Genomic DNA, 22,578 nt, shown 5'->3' with positions numbered 1-22,578 from the left:
GAGAGTGTTGCAGGCAAACACTGTCTACAGGATAGGATACACCTTGCTCTAGACAGTGTCAGACTTATTGAAATCTGACATTAACTACACTGCTTACTCTGGGATGCACTCAACCCTAAAGGAGGTCAACTTTGTGCTATTCCACCAGACTATCTCACTCTCAAAGTCAACAGAACACTATTTACAACATAGTAAAGGACATCTTGTGTAACCAAGAACAATGTACCCGCTTAGCCTAGTGTTGTAAGAACAGAGGCATGCTACTGGCAATTTCAAGTATATAAGGACACCAAGGAAAAGAAACATCTAATTCCCTTACTAAGGAAAGAAATAAAATTAAATGCATGACAATAGGATCCAACCGACCAAGTGCTAAATTAAAAAATAAACTCAGTAATGAGAAAGTCATGGTAAAGGAATAGCACTGTGCAATGCATTCATTTAAACAGAGAACTAACTCATAATGACCAACAGAATCTAATGCAATGCCACAATGCTGACGAAGAAAGCAACTCAAACACAACCCAGGGTATACAGACAAAAGAAGAAAGGGATAAGAATTGTGCTTGTCGAATCATCTCGCCTAGTAGGCTTCCTCTCCAACTATACAGGTTGAAATGTGTAATTAAATAAAGTCTTACTACCATATTTTTAAAAAAGATTTTATTTTTATTTTTATTTGTGGGTGTATGTGTATCTGTGTGTGTGTGTGTGTGTGTGTGTGTGTGTGTGTGTGTGTGTTTCATGTACGTGTGTACATCTCTGCAGCTGCCTGCAGAGGCCAAAACAGGGTGCTGGATCCCTTGTATCTGAACTTACAGGCAATTGTGAGACACTCAACACGGAAGCTTAGAATACAACTCCAGTCCTCTGTAAGAACAGCAAGTCCTGTTAACCACTGGGCCATCTCTCCAGCCCCATGACTGCAATCTTGCAGAAGTCTTTATCCCATTAATGGGTTAGTATGCACTTGCTTTCTTTGTTGATGGAAAAATTACTGCTAAACTCATAAATTTCATTTCAGCTTCTTCCTAAAATTTAAATGAATCTAAATAGACTACAACTTAAAATTCAGAATATTTGCAGGCATAGTGTGACTGCGTTGTTTCCACCTTTTGAACTTACGCATCTCACCAACTGCCCATTAGTTCTGAAATTCCAAATGAAGAATGGTGAGCCTCGCATCATTTTTCAGGGAATCAGATTCAGGATGATTCTTTCTTGCTGCCTCTGTTGTGCTTAATTTGGGCTCTTGACAAATAATATATGAGGCCCCTGGACACACACGAAACCTCTTTACTCTTACACTCAGACCTTCACTGGCGGTTGCGTCCTGTTTGCTAACCTCTTGTATGTATAAGGAGTTGGTAGAGTAGAGTAGTCTTCATCAGAAGGTGAACTGAAGTGGTAATGGTCACTCATTCACCCAACTCAATTTGATCCTTCAAATATTTCTTTTTGCCTCCTACCCACTTACCAGAAACACCTTGGAATGTTTATATTGTGGATTGCTAATGGGTTGGGGCACATGTGTGAATGAATATGAAGATCAGAGTTGCCTCATGGCTGACCACACAGGAAGGGCTGGATTTTCTAGGCTGCGAGGGCCACTGGCCAGTCTGAAGTTATTTCACCATTAAGATTTATTATCTTACTTAGGGTCTCTATTACTGTGACCAAACACCATGACCAAGGCAGCGTATAAAAGAAAGCATTTAATTGGGCTCATGTTTTCAGAGGGTTAGAGTCCATGATGGCAGAGTGAAGGCATAATGTTAGGAGTGGCTGGGAGCTCATAAATTGATCCAAAATCGAGATACAAAGTACAACATACACAGAGTATGTTGTAAACAGTGCATTTTTGAGACTTAAAGCTCACCACCAGTGTCAAACTTTCTCCAGCAAAGCCACATTTCCTAATCCTTCCCAAACAGTTCCAACAGGGTGCCAGGTATTCCAACATAGGAGCCTCTGAGGACTGCTCTCATTCAAATCATCAAGTTCAACTTCATTTTATTAGGTCTTGTAGACATTTTTTTCATACTATATAAAAGACTACCAGTTCTCTGAACTCGAAAGGAAATTGATTTGGTCCCTGGCCTCATTAACCTTGTTTTCCAGGCAGATATTCCTTTTAGTTCTAGGAACATCTGTTGGTCCTAGTCCGTGCTACCCTCTCAAACTCAGTTTTAGAGCATTTTTGATGTCTGCTTTGACTCAGAACTCTTTTAACATAGATAAATTTAATTCATTTAAATCCAGGATATGGCCAGTATACCATCTATTGTGTTTTATAACATGTAATAGGAGATTACACGTTAGTATCAACAAGTGCATCTCTGAAAGCCAGAGCCAGCGTTTGGATCATTGGAGGTTAATCCTGGAAGCTACGAATTTAAAGGGAAAAAAAATCCAAAAGCTAGAACAGCCCCAAACAGTTCATTTGTCCGAGGCTCTTCTGAGTTAAGGTATCAAACATTTTTCTTAAACTTTTTAATTAATCTGCAAGATGACAAGTTTTCAAATTTTACTTATCACCACTGAGATAAATGGTTTTTAAATAATCACGGAGGAGAGGGACGTGGGAGGTTAAAATAAACCTCTCATTTAGCTCCTGTCACACATCTGCTCCTGAAAACTGTTTTGAACTCCAATTTTTTTCTTTTAATTTCTGAAAGAACAAATTGGAATATCAAAAGGATAAGGGCCCTATATGTCGGACTTATACTCTAGCAAGAAATAAAATAAAATTCTATGATGTGTTTACAACTTACTAGGCAGACACAAACACTGATGTTTCAGTCCAGTGACATCCAATATCTATTATAATGCATTTAAGGATCTGTGAGATAGAAGGCTTTTTTTTCAAACCATGCCAATCAAAAACATCTAAAACAATAATGCTTAATTCTTTTCTAAGTTTTATATCAATTACCTATTATTCCTGTGAGAATTGAGCCTCATCAAAGATAACCATTCCAGACCCCTCTTCTTGACTGTCTTATTAATTTTGACATTTTTCTTTTTATATATCAAGGTGGCAATAGCAACACTATCAGATTCATCAAGTAGTGAAAGATGCTTCCAACTTGAAATCTAATTAATTTTTCATGTTCATTATCTTTTAAGAGCATTTCCTACAAAAGGGCATTATCGGCTCTTCTGTTCATAATAACTGCTGGAGTCGTCCTTATCCATTTCCTTCTTTTTTTTTCCTAATACGTTAGGATAAACCTTAAATACTTAAACTCACAGTTCTTGCCAATGACTTTTAAAAGAATAAGCATTAAATATGTCATTTGAGATGTATAATGTGTAACAAAAATCACATCCATTAGAATGAGAAGCTCATTAATGGATAAGTTTCAAGAATTTTCAGAAATACGTAATTACTTTAAAAAAAACACTGAGTGGGTCATGCCACATGAAATGTATTAATGTGTATTGCCCTTGTTTAAAAAATCAGGAGGAAAATTATTTTATATATATATATACATATATATATATATATATATCACATACTTTTAAATTTTTTTTCTCTATTACGCGAAATATACAACCCTAAATGAATACTTGTATGTTTTTGGAAAGAAAACAAAAATGCGGGTTAGTAATTTCAGGTACTTAACAACTTTCTGTGTAAAGAAATCAATAAATCAATATTTTACATAGAAAACATTACCAGTTTTAATGCTAGCATTTAACATTAGAGGTATGAAAGTTGTCATTCGTCTTTAAAAGCATTTCTTCATACCATATGTAACTAAGCATGCTGAAAGAAAGCTTGTGATCATGAAGAATCCATTCCCAGTCAGTCTAGACCCTGGTGATTCAGAAAGACCCTGGTTATTAATACTCAAAGATAGGCATCAATTGTCAATTAAACAAAATATGTGGATACTTTCCCTTATCCCAGGTCTCCATCTCCTCCTGGAGAAGCCCCCTTCCTCCCCACCCCTGTCAGTTCAATAGTTCCACTCATTCTAATAATCATCTGGGCATTCCTCCTCTCCCTTGCCATACCTGATTCTGAACCCCCCATTCCCCTCCCCATTTGTCTCCCACCAATTCCCTCCCTTTATCTGTTTCTTATGACTATTTTATTCCCACTGCTAAGTGAGATTCAAGCTTCCTCCCTTAGGCCTTCCTTCTTGTTTAGCTTCTTTGGGTCTAATAAGTATAATCAACAAATCAATCAGTAGAAGTGTAATCTAATGTGAGAAAGAAGAAGAGGAGGACAGGGAGGGGGAGGGGGAGGGGGAGGGGGAAGGAAAGAAAGGAAGAAAGAAAGGAAGGAAGGAGGAAAGAAAGAAAGAAAGAGAAAGAATGAAAGAAAGAAAGAAAGAAAGGAAGGAAGGAAGGAAGGAAGGAAGAAAGAAAGAAAGAAAGAAAGAAAGAAAGAAAGAAAGAAAGAAAGAAAGAAAGAAAGAAAATAAGGGGTCAGTATATGGTTCAGAGGTAAAAAGCATTTACCATAAAAGTCTATTGACCTCAGTCTAATACCCAGAACACACATAAAGGTGAAGGAGCAAACTGAAACCAGAGAGCTGTCCTCTGACCACTAAAAGCACACCATTCACCTGTGTTCTCCCCTGACCCCATCCATATTGAGATCAACAGTTGAAATGAATGGAATTTGAAGGACTGGACACGGAAGTCTCTTCAAATACTGCCTGGGTTTTAAAAGATACGAAAGAGACTCCAGGGAATGGGCACCAGAAGGCAACTTCTCTTCAAACACCAATTCACAAAAAAAAGCATTTTTTTTTCTCTTCAGAGCCATTGCTACATTTTCTCACAGAGAATTGGGAATCCAAATCATTCCGGTTTGCCTAACAAGTCAAAAGTGAAGAAAAGCTCCAGCCCAGGGCTCTGAGGACTTATTAAATAGACCTCTGCAATATGCATTGCTTGTACCGTTCTTTTTAAGTGTGATGGTGAGAGGTTAACCCTGTATCCTCCTGAAGAAATGTTGCCTAGAGTTCTCTATAGACTAGGGGCATGCACACTCAACACTTGGGAATCTACAGAACATATTAGCAAATTGAAACCATAGCTTTTGCCTAATGAGGGACATTTTTCTCTGTGGAAATCTAGATAGTTCATTAACTAGGATCGAAACCACATACTTCATTAGGCACATGCCTATTCAACAGAGTAATCCAACCCATAAAAAATGTGCATAATGTGCATAGAAAAATTCTAAGATTCCATATAAATATATGCATTTGACTTAAAAATAAAGTAACCATTTAAAGAAGAAAGAAAAGAGACAGGTAACAATGACAATGAAGAGGACCTGGCAAGAAAACTTTACATTTGTACCTAAATCAATCCAAGATTCATCATTAGAGAGGAATATAGTTTTTGGGTGTCTACATGTGAAACCCTACCAGAAATTCAAACCCCCATCTCTCAAAATTCAGACCAAAAATAAAATGGGCTCTCAACAAGCATGATTACTTTTTTAAAGCTGACTTACATCATAATTTTAATCCTTTCTGAAATTATAGGGTTTTATGCATTCATCCTGTTTCTAACTACTTACATCTCAATTTTTCCCCTATCGTAAAGAAAAAAAAAGAGTGAGCAAAATTCGGATAAAGAGGCTAAAAGGTGAGCTGTTTTATAGAGATGAATAAGCTAGCAGTCCCCTGGTCATGACTTCCTGTGCTATACAATTTGAGAGGAGAATAAAATGAGTCTAGTCTTCAAGGACTGAATCTTCAATTATATTCTGAATAAACCTAATCATGACGCCACCATCTTCTCCATTTAGTCCTCAATTAGAAATGCAGAGTTTAAATGATCTCCTTTCTTTAGGAACATGAATCCTCTCTCTGTAAAAATACTATTTCCTGTTGATGTTTTGTTTGCCTCTCTTTGGGGGAGCGCATGTCTGTGTCTTACGAAAGTGGTTCTGCTTGTGTGATCATTATCATCATTAAGCATTTATAAAGCACTTTAAACTTATTTACTAGAACTCATGATGTCCCTATAAGATAGGCTGGCATAATGGACTTCTTATAAATGAGAAAATAGAGGTTAAGTAAGTGAGCCAAGGTCACATAGATAATTTGGATAAAAGAAAGTCCCTGACTTCCTGTTCAGGATCTGACTGAAAACTTTAAGGTGGCATAAAGAGTTACCTGGTTTAAACCTTTATTCCACAACTATTTGGCAGGTGATGAGACAGGGGTGTTTCATGCAGCCTTGTAGCTGTTGGCACTGTTTTGATGTATGTAAAAGTTGCTGAATGTCTAGAAAAGAGCACAGTGTGTAAAGATGTTAGGCCAATGTACTTGAAATTCTCTTTGCCTTTCCTTTTCGGTCAGAAAATGTTAGCTCCAGCTTCGGATAATACATCCTCCTACAAGATGGTATGAAGGGAAGAAAGTACATCATCACTTCTAGGCAGCCCTATAGATGGAACAAGCTAGTGGAAAACCTCTGGTACAATTCTACTTATAATACCATCAGTGGATGTTCTCAGTATGAACATCACATTGTCCTCTTTGTTTAATAACAAAAACAGGAATCAAGACAACTGTGTCAGTCAACATCGGCTGTCACACTTACTTTTTCAGGTATCTGCTAAATATTCATTTGGTAAACACTCCTTGCTTGCGTTTTAACTTAACATAATTAACAACCCATAGAATCCAGCCCTTGATTTTTATTTAAATGAAAATTTATAAGAAAATGAAATCTTCGATATTCATAAGGGAAATTGATCTGAACTTTTCTTTTTTGTTGGGTCTTTGTGTGGTTTACGTATACCTGTAATTTTGGCTTCATAAAAGGAATTGGGTAGTGCTCTGTCTGTTTCTATTTTGTGGAATAGTTTGGACAGTATTGGTATGAGGTCTTCTATGAAGGTCTGATAGAATTCTGCCCTGAACCCATCTGGTCCTGGGCTCTCTTTGATTGGGAGACTTTAATGACAGCTCTGTTTCTTTAGGAGTTATGGGGTTGTTTAGATGATTTATCTGATCCTGATTTAACTACGGTACCTGGTATCCATCTAGAAAATTGTCTATTTCCTCCAGATTTTCGAGTTTTGTTGATTATAGGCTTTTGTAGTAGGATCTGATGATTTTTTTTATTTCCTCAGATTCTGTTGTTATGTCTCCCTTTTCATTTCTGATTTTATTGATTTAGATACTCTCTCTGTGCCCTCTGGTTAGTCTGGCAAAAGGTTTGTCCATTTGTTGATTTTCTCAAAGAACTAGCTCCTTGTTTTAGTGATTCTTTGTATAGTTCTTTTTGTTTCTACCTGGTTGATTTCAACCCTGAGTTTGATAATTTCCTGACATCTACTTCTCTTGGATGTATTTGCTTCTTTTTGTTCTAGTGCTTTTAAATGTGCTGTCAAGCTGCTAGTGTATGGTTTCTCCAGTTTCTTTTTGCAGGCACTCAGAGCTATGAGTTTTCCTCTTAGCACTGCTTTCACTGTGTCCCATAAGTTTGGGTGTATTGTGCCTATATTTTCATTAAATTCTAAAATGTCTTTAATTTCTTTCTTTATTTCTTACTTGATCACATTATCATTGAGTAGAGCATTGTTCAACTTCCATGTGTATGTGGACATTCTGACATTTTTGTTGTTATTGAACACCAAACTTAGTCTGTGGTGATCTGATGGGATGCATGGGATTATTTCAATCTTCTAGTATGTGTTGAGACCTGTTTTGTGACGGATTATATGGTTCATTTTGGAAAAGGGACCAATTTCCCTTATGAATATTGACAAAAAATACTCAATAAATTCTCAGAAACCATATCTAAGAACACATCAAAATGATCATCTGCCATGATCAAGTAGGCTTTATTCCAGGGATGCAGGGATCGTTCATCATATGGAAATCCATGAACGTAATCCACTATATAAACAAACTGAAAGAAAAATTCCACATGATCATCTCATTAAATGCTGAAAAGCATTTGGCAAAATTCAACACCCCTTCATGATAAAAGTCGTGGAAAGAGAAGGAACTCAAGGCACTTACCTAAACATAGTAAAAGCCATATACAGCAAACCAGTAGCTAACATCAAACTAAATGGAGAGAAACTTGAAGCGACCCTACTAAAATCAAGCACTAGACAAGGTTGCCCACTCTCCTCCTATCTATTCAATATAGTACTCGAAGTCATAGCCAGAGCAATCAGACACAAAAGGAGGTCAAAGGGATACAAATTGGAAAAGAAGAAGTCAAAATATCACTATTTGCAGATGGCATAATAGTATGCATAAGTGACTCACAAGAGGACTACTAAACCTGATAAATAACTTCAGCGGAGTAGCTGGATATAAAATTAACTCAAAGAAATCAGGGTCCTTCCTCTACTCAAAGGAAGAGTAGAGGAAAAAATTAGGGAAATGACACCCTTCACAATAGTCATAAATAATATAAAATACCTTGGTGTGACTCTAACCAAGCAAGTGAAAGATCTGAATGACAAAAACTTCTAATCTCTGAAGAAAGAAATTGAAGAAGCTCTCAGAAGGTGGAAAGTTCTCCCATGTTTATTGACTGGCAGGATTAATATAGTGAAAATGGCCATCTTGCCAAAAGCAAGCTACAGATTCAATGCAATCTCCATCAAAATTCAAGTTTAATTCTTCATAGAGTTAGAACAATTTGCAAATTCATTTGGAATAAAAATAAAACCCAGAATCGCAAAAACTATCCTCAACAATGAAAGAACTGGGAGAATTACCATCCCTAACCTCCAGCTGAATTACAGAACAATAGTGATAAAAACTGTATGGTATTGGTACACAGACAGGCAGGTAGATCAGTGGAATAGAACTGAAGACCCAGAAATGAACCCTTATACCTCTAGTCACTTGTTCTTTGACAAAAGAGCTAATACCATCCAGTGGAATAAAGATAGCATTTTCAACAAATGGTGCTGGTTCAACTGGATGTCAATGTAGAAGAATGAAAATTGATCCATTCTCATCTCCCTATACAAGCTCAAGTCCAAGTGGATCAAGGACCTCCACACAAAACCAGATACAATCAAACTAATAGAAGAAAAGGTGATGAAGAACCTTGAACACATGGGCACAGGGGGAAATTTCCTGAACAAAACAGCAAAGGCTTATGCTCTAAGAACAAAATAGACAAATGGGACGTCATAAAACTGCAAAGTTTCTGTAAGGCAAAAGATACTGTCATTAGAACAAAATAGCAACCAACAGATTAGGAAAAGATCTTTACCAATCCTACATCAGATAGAGGGCTAATATCTAATATATACAAAGTACTCAAGAAGTTAGACTCCAGAGAATAAAATAAACCTATTAAAATGGGTACAGGGCTAAACAAATAATTTTCAGTTGAGGAAAATCAAATGGTTGAGAAGACCTAAAAGAAACTTCAGCATCCTTAGTCATCAAGGAAAAGGAAATCAAAACAACCCTGAGATTCCACCTCAAACCAGTCAGAATGGCTAAGATAAAAAACTCAGGTGACAACAGATGCTGGCAAAGATGTGGAGAAAGAGGAACACTCCTCCATTGTTGGTGGGATTTCAACCTGGTACAACCACTCTAGAAATCAGTCTGGAGGTTCCTCAGAAAATTGGACATTCTACTACCTGAGGACCCAGCTATACCATTTCTGGGCATATACCTAAAAGATACTCCAACATATAACAAGAACACATGCTCCATTATATTCACAGCAGCCTTATTTATAATAACCAGAAGCTGGAAGGAACCCAGGTGTCCTTCAACAGAGGAATGGATTCAAAAAATGTGGTACATCTACACAATGGAGTACTACTCAGCTATCAAAAACAATGACTTCATGAAATTCATAGGCAAACGGATGGAACTAGAAAATATCATCCTGAGTGAGGTAATCCAATCACAAAGAAACACACATGGTATGCACTCACTGATAAGTGGATATTAGCCCAAAAGCTTGAATTATCCAAGATATAATCCACATACCAGAGGAAGCTCAAGAAGAAGGATAATTAAACGTAGTGCATCAGTCCTTCGCAGAAGGGCGAACCAAAATATTCATAGGAGATATGGAGAAAAAGTGTGGCGCAGAGACTGAAGGAAAGGCCATTCAGAGACTGCCTCACCTGGGGATACAACCCACCCAAACATACTCATATAGCAACCAAACCCATACAATATTGCTGATGTCAAGAAGTACATGTTGACAGGAGCCTGATATAGCTGTCTCCTGAGAGATTCTGCCAGAGCATGACAAATGCAGAGGCAAATGCTAGTAGCCAGCCATTGAATTGAGAATGGGGTCCCCATTAGAGGAGTTAGGAAAAGGATGGATGGAACTGAAGGGGCTTGCAACCCCATAAAGACAATAATACCAACAAACCAGAGCTTACAGGGTCTAAACCACGATCCAAAGAGTATACATAGACAGACCCATGGCTCCAGCTACATATGTAGCAGAGGATGGCCATATTGAGCACCAATGGAAGGAGAAGTTCTTAGTTCTGTCTTGGTTGGACACCCCAGTGCAGGAGAATGTCAAGGCTGGGAGGTGGGAAGCGGTGGGTGGATGGGTGGGGGTAACACCCTCATAGAAGAAGGGGAAGGAGGGATGGGATAGAGGGCTTATGGATGGGAAACCTGAAAAGGGGTTATCATTTGCAAAGTAATTTTTAAAAATTTTTTATTATACATTTCTTTACTTACATTTCAAAAGTTATTCCCATTCATGGTTTCCTGTCCATAAGTCTTCATTCCCTCCCCTCCCCCTCCTTTTCCCCTCCCCCATAGGGGTATTTCCCCTATACATCGCTTTATTGCCCTCCCCCATATTCCCTTGCACTGAGGGTCTAACCTTGGCAACATCAAGGGCTTTCCCTTCCACTGGTGCCCCGGCAAGGCTATTCTCTGCTACATATGTAGTTGGAGCCCTGGATCAGTTCATGTACAGTCTTTCGGTATGGTTTAGTACCTAGAAGCTCTGGTTGGTTGGCACTGTTGATTTATGGGGTTGCAAGCTCCTTCAACTCTTTCAATACTTCCTCTAATTCTTCCCAAGGGGGTCCTGTTCTCAGTTCGGTGGTTTGCTGCTATCATTGACCTCTGTATTGGACATGCTCTGGATGTGTCTCTCAGGAGAGATCTATATCCAATCCTTTCAGCATCCACTTTTTAGCTTTATCGATCTTATTTAGTTTTGGTGGCTGTATATATATGGACCACATGTGTGTCAGGCTCTGAATGGCCATTCCTTGAGTTGCTGCTCTAAACTTTGCTTCCATATCCCTTCCTATGAATATTTTCCCCCTTTTAAGAAGGAGTAAGAGCATCTGCATTTTGGGCATCCTTCTTCTTGAGCTTTCTGCGGTCACAAACTGGTAAAACGACTCTGGAAATCAGTCTGGAGGTTCCTCAGAAAATTGGACATTACACTACCTGAGGACCAAGCTATACCTCTCTTGGACATATACTCAAAAGATGCTCCAACAAACAACAAAGTCACATGCTCTACTATGTTCATAGCAGCTTTATTTATAATAGCCAGAAGCTAGAAAGAACCCAGATGCCCTTCAACAGAGGAATGGATTCAAAAAATGTGGTACATCTACACAATGGAGTAATATTCAGCTATCAAAAACAATGACTTCATGAAATTCATAGGCAAATGGAATGAACTACAAAATATCATCCTGAGTGAGGTTACTCAATCACAGAAAAACATACTTGGTATGCACTCATTGATAAGTGGATATTAGCCAAAAACCTCAAATTACCCAAGATGTAAATTTTGAAAATCCAATTAAAATATGTTAAAAAATTAAAAAGGAAGAAAATGACATCCTGTAGCTTAATTTAATTAGACAAGGGTAGTGGTTCAAGCAAAGCCTTATGTTCATTGTGGAGGCCAATCTGTGGTCCATTTTTTTAACACTCTAAGGATGGAGTGTTTGAACATTCTTGCTCAGTTTCACACATTTTCTAGCATCTGTGCATTTGGTTGGTTGGTTGGTTGGTTGGTTGGTTGGTTGGTTGGTTGGTTGGTTGGTTGGTGGGTTGGTTGGTTGGTTTGGTTTGGTTTTGAATCAGTCCCCAGTACTTATATCTCCTTCATTCCTCTTTGTTCATCCTAATCCTATCTATTAAGTTTGGTTCAAATTCCAGTTGTCTCACGAATGCTCTTCACCTATTGAACTCAAGGCTCATCTGTTAGTGAACATACCACACAGCGTTTTGTCTCCTGCTGAGACTTTTCTACCAGCTATAAGCACATTTACTAATTAAGAATATTTGATAACATTTTCCACTCATGTTTCTCTCTCACCCCCACAGACTTTGATACTCTTTAATATCTATATAGTATATTTGTATGTTAGAATAGCAGCTAACATTTTTTAAGAACTTGAAAGGTGTCATTTAATTTAGGCATTACCTTAATTATTACAACAAATCTATGAAGTTAACATTATCATTACTCTCATTTAATATGTGAAAACTTCATGTTCAGAGAAGTTAAAGCATTCACACAAAGACACACAGGTGATAAATTGTGCAGCTGAGATACATTGATGAGGGCTATCACTTTAAACATCTTAGTCATTCTGCAAATGGAAGGGAGGGGGAGGCAAGAAAGGAAGGAGAAGAGCTGGGGCAGGGAGAGATGAATGTGAGAGGACAGGCACCATGCAAAGGTGAATTTACCATGAATTCACAAAATACAGAATTCCTCAAATTTTTTGGCTTTTTCATTGTATTAAGAGAACACACTAAGATACCTATTGATTAAAATGATCTAAGATATATTTCAAACTGATTAGCAAAGATGAATGATTACAGTTTGAGGAAATAAAACTTTTAATACACACACATATAACAATATATAAATGGTATGCCCTAAAGAGTATAATATTGTTTTTGCAATTTTAGAAAAATTTAAAGGCTATTTTGGCTGTAGTTCCTTAAAATGTCTGTCTGTGTCTTTTTTGTCTTTCCCATTGTCATGCTGACCCCCAGATATAGAGACTATGGTTGATTTTTGGAACAACCTAAGTGAAGTTTCAAATGTATTGATTTGGAGGTAACACAGTTTATTTATGGAGTGAGCAGTTATTTACATGTATAGTTGCCATTATTTAGTCTCCTAACATGGGAACAGCTTCTAGAAAAACTCCTAGTACCCTTTGTGCCTGCTCAACAAGAATGATCCATGCATGTTTATCAGAGGTATTGCCTTACAAATGCCTAATATGAAAAGAATGCTAGTCGTAGATGAGAAACAAAGATTTAAATATATGAGACCAGAGTGGTTTATGGGATATTCTTCCATGCATTGAATACATAAAATTGTATGGAGGGAATGTGCACCATTCAAAGTTCAAGTTCTTCCTTAGCAGTAATATTCTATCTTATGCAGACAGTGCTGATACAAGGCATTGCATGTATTTATTTTTCTTTGGGTGGGAACTGTGCAAAATAGAATTTATCAGCAAGTGTGTGTTTGTAAAGAACAAGCCTGTAATAGTGCTATAAACAATAAAGGTGTCTTTGAGTGGATCCACATGTTTTATGCATCCTAATGTCCCCTTTCCACAGCATTGTTAATAAAAAATGTTTAACAGAAAGAAAAAATTCTAGACTCTCAATGGAAAGATATGAATTTTCATCAATTTGTACAGGCAGAAAAGTTGAACTGTTCTCTCTCTCTCTCTCTCTCTCTCTCTCTCTCTCTCTCTCTCTCTCTCCATACAGAGAATTACAAACCAGGTGTCCTGCCAGATGGCAGATGAGGAACACATAACTAGCAATGTGGATTAAAATATAATCAAAGTGTCAAAGTGCTTGGAGCCAACCATTGGACTGAGCATGGGATCCCCAATGGAGGAGTTAGAGAAAGGACTGAAGGAGCTGAAGGGGTCTGCAACCTCATAGGAAGAACAACAATCACCCAACCAGACCCCCCCCCAGAGCTCCCAGGGACCAAACCACCAACCAAAGAGTACACTTGGATTGACTCCTGGCTGCAACTGCATACATAGCAAAGGATGGCCTTGTCTGGCATCAATGGAAGGGGAAGCCCTGGGTCCTGTGAGAGGGCTTGATGCCCCAGTGTAAGTAAATACCAGGGTAAGGATGTGGGTGTGGGGAGGTGGGTGGGAGAGCACCCTCATAGAAGCCGGGTGGGGGGGCCAGAGTATGGAATAGGTAGTTTCCAGAGAGGAAACTGGGAAAGGGGGTAACATTAGAAATGTAAGTAAATAAAATATTCAATAAAAAAAGAAAAGAAAATATTATCAAAGAATCAACAGAGAGCTATGGTGTCATTTCTCTAAATAGTCTGACTGTGACTTTGTTAGCTTTATAAAATTGCAAATTTTTGTCATTTGTTTTCATTTTGGTGGTTCCATATTCTTGTCCTAAACTTCTTAAAGGAACCTCAAATATTGTTTATGCCCAAGGAATCTTCGTAGAAAGGTTCTGTCCCTATAGGAAGAAAGAAATCACTGATGGAACTCACTGGAGGTGGGTGGGTAACAGTATTTAGTGGTGTATTTTTTTTAAGTTATTAGATATTTAAATGTTTTGTGTGTGTGTGAGTGTGTGTGTGTGTGTGTGTGTGTGTGTGTGTGTGTGTGTGTGTGCAGAGTGGAGAAGACCTACCCTTAAAGGTAAATGCACAATAAGCTTCTAAATTGATAAACTAGCTGATGAAAGACTTTAGAGCTGGCAAGACTGATGGAAGCGAGTCCAGCAAAACAAAGTTTCTGGATGCCTAGAGAAGAGAATAGTCCAAGAAACAGAAAGGATAACCTATAAGAATAGATGACCAAGGACTGCTTGGGAAAAGTACAGAAAAAGAGTTATGAGTGCACTTGGTACAGCACCGATCTGTGACATATTACTTCTGCCCAAACTCCTCCTTTTCAGAGATTCATGGAAGCAGCTTAAAGAAAGCAGTACCAAGGGATCAAAGGCACAGCTGGGCTGAGCTCATTGTCTTGTTGGCTGATGGAAGGGAAAGATAAAAGGATGTAGGAAGGAGAACCAAATATGAGGAAATAAGGAAACACTGGTAATGCAGAAGAAGAGAGTATGAGCAAACAAGTCATCTCCATTGTGTACAAGGGAGGAGGACACACATACAGACAACCTTCTAACTCAAAGGGGACAGCAACTCCATAGGAATTACAACAGTATCAAATAACCTCGACACTTGGGAGCTCCCAGAGACTAAGACTGGGACCAACATGGGCTGGTCCATGGCCCCTTGCACATATGTAGCAGAGAATTGCCTTATCAGGCCTCAGTAAGAGGGTATCTGCCTAATCCTGTAGAGACTTGATGCCGTGAGAAGGGAGATGCTAGGAGGGGGGTGAGTGGGTGGGCATGCAGGTGGGCAGGTGGGGTAGCACCCTCTTAGAGGCATATGGGAGGGGAGATGAGGGGAAGAACTCTGGAAACTGTGGGACAGGGGATTGGGAAGATGAGCAACATTTGAAATGTAAATAAATAAAATAATTTAGTAAAAAATTAAATAGAAAAAAATCTTCCAGTTCTACCTCTTGTTTCTCTCTGATGCTCTCAACCCACAATATTCTGGTTTTGCTTTTACAGTATCTATGAGGCAGGATTCCTAATTACATTAAGAGCTTACAGGCTACTAGTAACTATTTTAAATGGAAGCCATGGCAAAAGAAACAAAGATCCCTTAGAAGGACATGTCAGCTTCATTACGCTACATTTTTTTCCTCAAGATATAAAAAGAGCATTAAACACTTGTATTGAATATATTACATCACCACATACTAAGCTTAGTACTTCATACACATGTAATGTGTATAGCAACCCTCAGAAATACATATAAGTATTATTTCACTTTTATAAGTTGAGATGAGTCAAACCTAGAAAAAAATTTTTTACATGTGCTTAAAGAGTTATGTAGTTCAGAGCTAGAGTGCGTGCCTAGCATACACAAGATCCTCAGGTTGCATTTAATTTCAAAAAAATTTAAACAAAAAGTGTTCAAGGTCACAGAAACAGTAAATAGTAGAATTTAAAGTATTTATTCAAAGTACAGAGTTCACGTTTTTTAACCAACATCAAAATATCAGATTATCATACCATTCCCCATAGATATGTACAATTAAAGCAATATAAAAATTTAAGCTGAAAACCTACATCATGGATCCGAAGATGTTTCTCAGTGATAGAGCATTTGCCTAGCACGTGCAATTATATACATTCAGTCCACAACAGCCCAACGCATATGCACACATACATACACACACACACACACACACAACACACACACACACAACCCTAATTTGCAAATAAGCTCTGTAGTTTTTTCTCACTTAAAGCCATCAGTAAGATGGCATTCAGCTATTCATGCCTCTGCTGTTTACATTCACCCACTTACATCTGTGTCTAGAGAGAATCCTGTTTCTTTTCTGTTTCTAGTCAGAAAGATACGTTCAAATCTCTATACATACATGTTAATGCTCCAGCAGCACCTTTGTGGACACTTGTTCGTGTTCTCTATCCCGCCTCAGAAAGTAGTGAATGTGGATTTTATCAATGAACACCAGATGACTTTCAGCATCCCCTTAGAACCTGTATTAAGTCATCCACTCCATCCTGACTGAGGACAGCTGTGCAGCTGTTTAAATCTCAGTGTCTCTCTAGTTTACTGTGCTTATGCACTTATAAAAAATGGCTACAACACTAATTCCTATTAGGAACTAATGACCCTTGAAATTTTTGTTCTAGCTTAAAACTCTGTTTGATTTATACATCTATAGATTTCTGTCCACTTTTCTATATAAAAATATCAAAAGTTGAATTCATGTTGTTTTTACCACCCAAACATGTAAATTATCTGTTGACACTGTGTTTGTGTTAGAGGCCACTAGAGTTCTCTCTGTGTGCCCATAACTTAAAATACCCAACTTGTTTTATATTTTTAACACACAACATAGAGATCACTGTATCCACATTGCAAAGAACAGTAGTAACATACAACTGAAAAAAAAAGAAATTTGCAAAGTCTAGACATTTTTGTGATTGTTGTTTTCATGAGGTCTTACTATGTATACCAGGGTGACCTGAACTCGCTATATAGACCAACCTGGTCTCAAACTTGTGGTACTCTTCTTGCCTCTCCCTAAGTCCAGCCACTTGTAAAAACCTTGGCATAAACACTTCTCTGATATTCTTATGAGTTTTAGCCAGGCTCTGAGGCCATTTAAATGTTTAGGATGACACCAAATAGTGAGTCCTAACGTAAGATTAACAAGAAGCAAACCTAGGCACTAGTGTTATTTCAAACATTAACACTGTGGGCACCTTCTAAGAATAGGATACATCCGTAGTCCAGATCAAGAATGAGAACAGAGTATCGTCTCAAGAGGAAAATATTCCATGAACTACTTTAGCTTTCAATTTGTAAGAGAGTAACAACAACCATTTGGGAATCCTTGGATTTTTGAATCGTATAACAAATATTGACCTTGAGCAACTTAACCTCTGTGACTGAAATAAAAGATAAGCCATCTAGCCTCAGTAAATTTCAGATGTTTTCCATCAAATGAGGGCTATAATGCTGGTTTATATTATCAGCCTGAAACTAAAACACTGTTTGTTAAGAATAATGGACAACCACCAAGATACCTCTTCTCGAAAACCTTGTGCACTTCACATTCAGCACATCCAAAACACAGGTTTCTTTTCTAGTCTCTGCTCCTGATGCTCAAGTCAAAATGGTGAAACTTGTGGCTAAATTTCCCTTCCCCTGCATTTGTATATTATCAGAATTATAAATGTCATCAAATTTTCTCCTGGATTTTCTCCGACTTCTAAATCTTCCCAGATCAGAGGGTCTCGCCTAGTTTCATGTTCCTGGAAGTTTTGTTGTGGTTATAGTGCTGTCAAGATTCTATGACTGTTAAAGGTAAAAATTAAGGGAAAATCATGGAGGCCTGGTCCTAGGAAGGCATTAGGATTGGTCTTCGAAATAGTTGGTACTCAAGAATGAGACTGTTATGAAACACAGATGGCTCACATGCTTAGCCCATTCTGCTGCAGTCAGCAGTGTTTCTTGTTCTTCCTCACCATGTTCTGCATAGCCAGGAAGGCCCCTCACCAAAGTATGTTCACAGAGCCACACAAACTTGGACTTTCCACTCCCACATTGTGAGCCACATAGACGTCTTCTTATACATCCCCACTGTTGAACTATTACAGCTAGTCATCATTCCCTAGGATGGCAAAGAGGATAAGCAAAACTACTCTTCCTAATTCCCGACTTTTTTTTCCCCTTCAAGTTCCCTCTCTCCATAGTTAATAGGGTATTTGTTCTATTTTTCTTTTCATAGCTTGAATAAAATACTCTGACCAATGTAACTTAGAGAGGTAAGTTTTTATATCACCTTACATTTCTGGACTATAGTCTATCTCTGAAGGAAGTCAGGACAAAAACCCACAGCAAGAACTGAGAGGCAAGAACTGTAGAAGAGACTATGGAACAATAATACTTAGGGGCTTGCTCCCTAGGTGGGTATTCTCTGCCTGATAAGAAGATAGCTTTCGGGGTTGGGGATTTAGCTCAGTGGTAGAACGCTTGCCTAGGAAGCGCAAGGCCCTGGGTTCGGTCCCCAGCTCCGAAAAAAAAGAACCAAAAAAAAAAGAAGATAGCTTTCTCTTATAGCCTAGGCTCACCTGCTAAGGGATGGTGCCTCGCACCATGGGCTAGGCTCTCCTACATCAGTTATCAGTCTAGGCATTTTTAACAGATAGGGCCACAGGCCAGCCTGATTGAGGTAATTTCTTTAATTGACATTCCCTCTACTCAGATGTTTCAAAGCAGTGTCAACTTGATAATAAATACTGAAGCAATTTCTAGGTTGGAAAATCTGATGATGTTACTCACTCTCTAGCTTTCTGCCATGGCCTTCTTCTGACCCCCAGCAAGCTTCCTTACTGTATTTCTGCTCTTTATTCCTTTTTTTTTTAACTTCATACTCAACATACTTAGCAATACCCAATTTTGAGAATGTCCCTATTTTGCCTTTTTTGAAACCTAGGTCAATGCCATTTTCTGTAGATTTAAAGCAGTCTACTACATCACATTTCACACAGCATTTCCACACAGACAAATCAGAATTTCAGAAGCCAGGAACTGGTATTTTAATATTTCAAACTGATTCTGATACGTGCTACAGTTTGGGAAATGCTTCCAGAGATGATTTCTACTGATTTGCGGGAATCTCAAAAATTCAGCACCGTCTCCCACACCAGCACTGAGGCCCACAGCATTGGCTGAGTCAAATGCCTTCATGAATTCCCATAGCATCCTGTGCATTGTGCTTTGCATGCCAATGACAATTTTGTGATCACTTATTTCCTCTTGTGAGCTGTTTATTCCCTCAGAGAAGGGATTATCTCTTAACTGCCTTTGATTCCCTCTCATATTGTCAATACTAGTAGATAGTCCATGCAGGGGGCTCATTTTGTGTCAGTTCTTCTCTTCATTCTAACAACTACAATAGCCCCAGAAGATAGATACTGCTATTATCCACTCCATTTTGCATATGAAACTGTGATAGAGATTATATAAATGGTCTCAAATAATTCAGTTGATGAATGTCGGAACTAGGATTCAAAGCTAGGCAGGGCCTGTAGCAGGACCCTCTGTGCATGTCCTTAGCCAATATAAAGCACCACATCCGCAGATCTGCAAATGAATGAAGACTTGAATTGTCTAGCACATGATTGCTCAGTAAATGGAGCAACCGTTCTCATTATCATCACCGTCAGACTCCCACAAACCAAATTACTTGCCTAAGTCTCCGCAATGAGCCCTACTCACTCCTGCCTACTCTTGGGCTCAGTCTCCTTTCAATTCTCAGAGCAAAATGCAGCAGGATTTCATGATGCTTAAAGACAACACCCCTGTCCTGTCTCTCACCACCACCCATACAACAGCTCCCTGGAAATGGATGACAACAGCTTCATCTACTTTTCCTTTCTCATTGTTTAATGGACTGGTCACCTCATATAGCCTAAGATCTGCCACCTCTAATCACATTCTCTTGTGAAAACTTTGCCATTGGATCTACTGCTTTAGCTGCTGCCTTCGCCTCTGTGACACTGTAAGTGATGAAAACTTCCAATTTCATTTAAAGCCACCCAAGACAATCATCTGCAGAGTATTAACGACAACTTTCCCACTCCCTCTGACTACACATGTAATATGCTGGATGAGATATGTGAATATTTTCACATGCCTGACGATGTATTTTCCCCACTCTGGTTATACTGTTGGTTTGATTGATTTGCATGTCCCCACTGAAGAAAATCGATATGTTAAAGTTCATAATTCCTTGGAATGTCACTTGGTTTTGGGTTTTTTTTTTTAAGAGAAAATCATGTTAAAAATTATATAAACTAACTCACTTTGATCTATGTCTTTATAAGAAAAAGACATCTGATCACAGTCACACACAGAGAGAAAACAATATGAAGAAGTCACTATAAGACCTTACTAATGACTTAAAACAAAGCCCCTTCCAATCACCCATCACCATTCTTTATTTTTTCTTTTCTTTATATTTTTTATTGGACATTTTTTATTGGATATTTTTTATTTATATTTCAAATGTTATTTCCTTTCCTGGTTTCTCAGAGATAAGTCCCCTATCCCATCCCTCTCTCCTTCTTCTATAAGGGTGTCCCCCCCCATTCACCCTGTTTCCCTACCCGCTGACATCCCCCTACACTGGAAGATCCAGCCTTGGCAGGACCAAGGGCTTCTCCTTCCACTGGTGCCCAATAAGGCCATCCTCTGCTACAAATGCAACTGGAGCCCTGGGTCAGTCCATGTATAGTCTTTGGGTAGTGGTTTAGTCCCTGGGAGCTCTGGTTGGTTGGCATTGTTGTTCTTATGGGGTTGCAAGCCCCTTCAGCTCTTTCAATCCTTTCTCTAATTCCTCTAATAGGGATCCCATTCTCAGTTCATTAGTTTGCTTCTACCATTCGCCTCTGTATTTGACATGCTCTGGGTGTGTCTCTCAGGAGATATCTATACCCAGCTCCTATCAGCATACATTTCTTAGCTTTATCAATCTTATTTTGTTTTGGTGGCTGTATATATATGAGCTGTATACCCATGTAGGGCATGCTCTGAATGGCCATTCCTTCAGTTTCTACTCCAAACTTTGCCTCCATATCCCGTCCTATGAATATTTTTGTTCCCCTTTTAAGAAAGAGTGAAACATCCACACCTTGGTCATCCTGCTTCTTGAGCTTCATGTGGTCTGTGGATTGTATAGTGGGTAATACGAGCTTTTGGGCTAATAGCCACTCATCAGTGAATGCATACCATGTGTGTTTTTCTGTGATTGGGTTACCTCACTCAGGATGATATTTTCTAGTTCCATCCATTTGCCTATGAATTTCATGAAGTCATTGCTTTTGATAGCTGAGTAATATTCCATTGTGTAGATGTACCACATTTTCTGTATCCATTCCTCTGTTGAAGGGCATCTGCCATTACCACACTTATCAAAACGTAGACTACAAATTTTCACTAGTTAAGACTATGAAACAAGTTTCTATCATCTAGGCCACTCAGTCTGTGGTACAGTAGTTCTATCATTGTATTTGCAGTTTCTCTTTCTGTCCTTTCTCGATCATTAGCATCAACTCTGAACTCAAAATGTTAATGGAAAAGTCGAAAAATAAATAATTTATGAGTTTTATATTGCAGGCCGTTCACGTGATATAGATATTTCACATATTCCACCGAGAACAACCCTCTGCCCAGTATGTCACTGCTGTTTACACTACCTGCTAAGAGATTGATATTGTGCTCCCTGTATTAGCTTTTATTTTACTCAATGATAGTTTCCAAAGCACAAAGGTAGTGGTGCAAAAGAGACACAAAGAAATGAAATTTGAAAAGACAGACTGTTTCTGTTTCTATGTGACAATGTTTTATGACAACAACAGAACAAACAAACAAACAAATAGGTCATGCAGAGTTCTGGCGTTATCTGTAGTCCTGGACCACATCACTATGGATACAAGTTTACCACTATAATTTGTCACAGAAATATAAGTAAATTAATATAGTTCTTACGGATGTGAGTGTCAAGGCCAGTTGCTTTCAGATGTTTAACTTCTTATTTAAGGATGAAATAAAAGACAACAAAGATGGCAAAGTAACAAGAAAACTTTATCTAAAGCAAAGGGAAAAACAGATTGCATTGTAGAGCAGTAATGGGTCAAACAAGTGTACCCTGGTTATTTACGGTTTTATTCTATAGAGTTCAGGAAAAGACATTAGGTTTCTGAGAGGCATAGAATCAGCAGGTCTCTAGTTTGATTAATAGATTTGGATTATGTAAGCCTTTGCTAATTGCAAACATCTCTCACCATAGCACAACTGATTTTAATTACAAGCATGCTCAATTATGCATAAGAAAGTTAATCTGCTATTTTCCCTAAAAGTTTCTTTGGAGACACAGTTTTGCAAACCGAATCCAAGAGCACATCAAAACAATCATCCACCATGATCAAGTAGTCTTCATCCCAGGCATGCAGGGAT

Source organism: Rattus norvegicus, chromosome 15 (assembly GCF_021556685.1).
Source record: "Rattus norvegicus strain SHRSP/BbbUtx chromosome 15, alternate assembly SHRSP_T2T, whole genome shotgun sequence".
NCBI lineage: Eukaryota > Metazoa > Chordata > Mammalia > Rodentia > Muridae > Rattus > Rattus norvegicus.
This window is presented reverse-complemented; position numbering follows the sequence as displayed.